Genomic DNA, 5,389 nt, shown 5'->3' with positions numbered 1-5,389 from the left:
AACGCGAAGGATGGGGTGGCATACCTTCGCGAATGCGGGAAGAGAGATGCAAACGTGAAGAGGAAAAAGGTAGACCTTTGCGAACGCGAGAGCATGAATGCGAACGTGAAGAGGAAATATGAGGCGGGTCAGTAGAACACTACGTGAATGCGAAAGGCACTTCGCGATCGCGAAGAAGAACATCAGATGACAGAAAACAACAATTCAAAATAGGAGGAAATGACCCATGGCCCATCCAAAACATACCCGAGGCCCCCGGGACTCCGTCTAAACACACAAACAAGTTCTATAACCTAACACGGAATCGCTCAGGGTCTCAAATCACTAAAAACAATGCCGAAACTATGAATCGCGCCATGAATCAAACTTATGAACTTCCAAATCTTTCAACTTCAAAAACTCGTGCCGAAACCTATCAAACCAGCCTAGAATGACGTGAAATTTTGTAGGTAAGTCCCAAATGACATAACGGAGTTGTTCCAACTCTCAGAATCGTATTTCGACCCCGATATAACCAAAGTCAACTATTGATCAAACCTCTCCACTTTCTGAACTTCAACTTTTCCAACTTTCGCTGAGCCATTTACACAAAACCCATTCAGGAGCCGTTTACACAAAAGTCAAATTCCGGTCAACTATTACCGCTTAAGCTTCCAAAACTTGCATCCTTCTTCTGATTTGACTCTGAATCATCCGATAACTGAATTCAACCACCACGCAAGTCAATAAATATAATACGAAGCTGCTTAGGACGTTATGCCGTCGAACGGGACTTAAATTCTCAAAACAACCGGTCGGGTCATTACAGATTCTAGGCTTCATAATGCTGGAGGTGACATTAGAAATGCTGGGTATCGCCACCTCTTGAACAGCCATATGTTGCTCCTCTACCATGTTCACAGGTAGTTGAACAAGTGCCTGAATATTTTCTGCGTCCCTTGCTTCCCTCAACCTCCTGTGAAATATTCTCTCTGGTTCGGGGTCAAAGCCTTGAAGTCTATCCTGGCATCTGACCCTTCGCATTCAATCAAACTTCTTGAGACCAGAGCAACCAATAAGAAACGTTAGAATTGACGAAATAAATAACTAAAGTAAAAACTAGAACGTAGTCAATATTCAAGTCCCCGGCAACGGCACCAATAACTTGTTGCCCTCAAACGCACACGCAAGTATATGTGGTCGCACAAGTAATAAAGTGATAAATCGAGTATCGAACTCACAGAGACTTGTGTTAACTGCCCACTTGTTTCATCAAGATTATTAGTCAGTTGAGTCAATCAGAGTTCAAAAGTATAATTATACTAAGCAATAATTCTAACAAGTAACTAATTAATCAAGCAGCAAAATAGTTGTTGTGTATTCAGTAGAGACGAATATTCAAGGGTTGTGATCGATTTACCAATCCTATTGCGTTTTAATTAACTCTCCCTTTCATACAATTCATTCATGGTTGCTAATTAATTGAAAAATTTCTCTCGTAGTATTCTCCCGAATTACTACTCTCCTATTCAAAATAGATTAACGCATATATTCCTATGGAATCAATCTATTAAGAACGCATTAAGATTACGATATTTAATTAAGCATGGTGACTAGGTATATTCCTATCCTAACCATTAAGCTTAGTCTTGCATTTATACACGTTTGGGGGGATGGGGGGGGGAGGGGGTCTTGGGCCGAAATAAATTTGTCCCGGGCGAACTAGGAAAATTTTTCCGTCACCAGCGCCCAGGGTAGCGTGGGGCACTGGACTTTTTAACATTCTTACTTCAGCGCCACAATAGCGCCCCACACTGCCTGTGGCACTGCTTTGTGACTTTTTCCCTTTTCTTCTCCTTTTCGCTTCAATTCATGCACCTTCGTCCTAAATTGCCTCCGAGTGATTCCTACACATAAAAATACCATAAATTAGCACAAATTATTACATTACACCTTCGAAATATACGAGATATGAGTAAAATGTGAAACAATATGCATATATGTATAAAAGAGAGAGAGAGAGAGAGAGAGAGAGAGATAGAGAGAGAGAGAGAGAGAGAGAGAGAAACGAACCACAGTATCAACGAAGGCAACGTCGGCGGATATTCAAGCATTAAACCACCAGCAACTTTATTTAAGTGTTATTCCCTCCTCAAAGTATTTTCAGTTGCTATATATATATATATATATATATATATGTGTGTGTGTGTGTGTGTATGTAAAGTATATAATATATATTCTCATAATCACTTTACTTGCTATAAATAAGAAATAATATACATGTGCTTAGGGGCATAAATTTTATCAAAAGAAAACATTTCATAAAAAGAACCAAAAAATGTGTGATTGATTTTTATATAGAGCGTTCTCAGTGCCCAGAGAGGTTAAAAATTAGTTCGAGTAATAAATTCATCCCATATAATGTAAGGGCAAAAAAAAAATTAGAAATCCAAGCAACTAATTTAGGGTTTATATCAAACATCAAGGAGGAAAGTCATGAGCACTTGCTAAGAAAAGTAGCTAGCAGAACAAATATCATCTCAACAAACCTACCTCGACTTGGATTTTGTTTGGTGATGGTAAAATGTAATAGTTGCTGGGAAATTTTGAATCTTTTCCAAGTAGAAATCCCTTCATTTTCGATATTAACCATTCCGATCCGAGGAGTGTTTAGCCCGTTTTTGATTTGGTATACATACATACATACATACATAAAAAGGGGATGATTGAATGTTTCTTTTCCGAAAAATCCGTATATTATAAAATCTATTTTAATTTTAATAAGGTTTTCAAGTGGCTTGTTAATAGATTGACATTTGGCTTGTTAATAACTTGCCACTTGGCTAAATGACAAGCCAAACTTTACTCCTTCAATATATATATATATATATATATATATATATATATATATATATATATATATATATATATATATATGAGAGAGAGAGAGAGAGAGAGAGAGAGAGAGATTGTTAACTAAAAATTTCTTATCGGATGAATGGAGTTAGAAAAAGTAAATAAGATATAAATAAATAAAAGAAAGTAAAAGGAAACTAGTATCCAACCGAAAAAAGAGAAAAGGTAACTAGTAGCTTAGGAAATAGGAATGGCAATATAAGGAAAGAAAGTAACTTTTAGTCCCAAGCGCAACCCTCCCAAGAACTGTTAATTAGAAATTTCCTATTAGACAAAATTGCAGTTAATTACCTAAAGTAAAAAATTAAAAAAATCTTGAAAACAGAAAAGAGGAAAGTAAGTACATTATTCTTTAATTTCTTAATCTTTCTTTATTTTGTTGAGAAAACTATTTACTAGAAATTTCCTACATACTGGATGAATGAAAGTATGTTAAAATAAATAAAATGAAATCGAGAAAAAGGTAAGCAAATTATATTTTAAGATTCTTCTATTAAATTGTGGAGTATTAAGTTAGTTAAAAAAACTTACGTTTTGTGAAAATCAGTAAAGAAAGTAACTTAAGTCCCAAGCGTTAACCTTCCGCAGAAATCAACACCTTTTCCTCTCCTAAAAATTTGTTTCCTAAATTTTCTCTCTTGGAATTAACGTGATCAAATATCAATAAATAGTCAATTGCAGCATTCACGTCAATAAGCTTCGTCCATTCGTTTAGGGTTTCGTTTCATAGTTCGTCTTCTAACTTGAGAGAACAGTAGTGGTTCTTGTCTTTGCATATTGCGGCAATTGCTATTGTCTCATTCTTGTGTTTCTCTATAAGCAAGAAAAAGAGACGACCATATTTACCATGTCGACGGTACCAGCTGCACGCCGTCGTACCATGGGTGTTCGGTTTCACCCAACTGAAACAGAGTTGATAAACTTTCTGAAAAGGTTCCTAAAGAGCGAGCCTTTGCCGAGTGAATGCCCTAATTTCCAACTTGCCGATATCTATGGAGACCAACCACCATGGAAGATATTTGGAGCTTCTGATCTTCCCGAAGAGAAGGTTCGCTATTTTTTTACTCGGTTGAAGAACGTCGAACTTGTGCCAATGGGACCTGGAAAGGCCAAACAGGTATTGATCCTATCAAGAATGGTAAGGGAACTGTGGTTGGGTTTAGAAGATGTTTCAAGTTTCAAACTAGTCGTAGTAAAGTAGGAGAGCACAATAAAATTTGGCTGATGAAAGAACATTCCGTCAGGGATGGTTTCTTTAGAGAAAATAATATTCCTAAGGAGGATATTGCTGTGTGCCGAATCAAAAAGAATATAAGAGCTGAGAAAAATCATGGGGTAACTATGGAGGAACAAGATGTTGTCAAAATAATCGAAGCTATGCTGCATGAAGTCATGGACGAGACTCAGAAGATGAACGAATATAATAATAGCAGCTATATTAATGACTGCTCCAACCACCAAGAAGAGATCAATTGGGCTGATGATGTGCTCCTAGATATTGACGATTTTGGTGATATAATTTGCTGTTGATCTTCACAATCTTGAATAATGAATGGCGGAACCAGAAAAAAGGGAAGGAGAGAGCAGCAATCAGTTTACAACTTTATTGAATGAAGTTTACTCAATGGAACTTATAGAAAAGTAAAGCTTCTAGCTAGGTAATAGTGTCTCATCCGAACAAACTTCTTAAGAGAAGCTTGTCAGAAGATTTTACTTGTATTCATGTATATGGAGTATCACTTAATAATTTTGCCATTATTTTACCTATATTATTCCTCTAGTGTATCTTGTTCGTTTCGCTGAAAATAATTATCTTTTGTTGTTTCGATTGCGAAACCCATTAGGAAAGATAGAAAACGTATCTGCGCTTTGAGTGAGAAAAAATATATCTTACTTTCACACATACACACAACACCATCTTACTACAATTTTCTTAATTATTTTTTGAACACTTAACAATTTGACCCCTTATAAGTACTATACAGTTCTTTCTACATCTTTGCTCGTGATATCGCAATGAATCTCTCTTAATTAACTTACATGTTGTAAAGGATTTCATCCATCAAGTTATGCCCTCTGATTTAGTTTACATGTACAATCTAGTATCCCACATATTTGGATTTCTTGTCACGTTCTTACTGGTTTCTCTAATTCTGTATACATTAATACATATATATACGCATAATCAATGTTGGTGCAGGCTTTAATTTTGTAAATCCCTAAAGTTTTTTATTTTTTTCCGCATATTCAGAGGGATGGCAGAACTGGTCCATATCAGGGATTGTTGACATTTCATATCTGACGTCGTATTCAAAGATAGGTCTAGTAGTAGAAGAAGTGCAGAAGCGTACATGACTATGTTCGCACAGTTTACGTAAATTTCTAAATGGAAAACCTACTCTATACAATCTGTTAGGAACAAATGCTTCTCTCATTAAGTATATGCTTCATGTCGTTGCCAAATATCTGGCCATAAATAATTATTTTGAGACAC

The 5,389-nt window shown here is 36.1% G+C and overlaps 1 pseudogene; it reads left to right on the top strand.

Moving 5' to 3' along the window:
- The first annotated feature begins 3,742 nt into the window (after nt 1–3,742).
- LOC104106099 (NAC domain-containing protein 71-like) lies at nt 3,743–4,425 on the top strand (annotated as a pseudogene).
- Nucleotides 4,426–5,389: the final 964 nt, after the last annotated feature.

The sequence above is a fragment of the Nicotiana tomentosiformis genome, chromosome 3 (assembly GCF_000390325.3).
Source record: "Nicotiana tomentosiformis chromosome 3, ASM39032v3, whole genome shotgun sequence".
Classification (NCBI taxonomy): Eukaryota; Viridiplantae; Streptophyta; class Magnoliopsida; order Solanales; family Solanaceae; genus Nicotiana; species Nicotiana tomentosiformis.
Note: the sequence above shows the minus strand (reverse complement) of the source record. Positions and strands in the feature narration are given on the sequence as shown.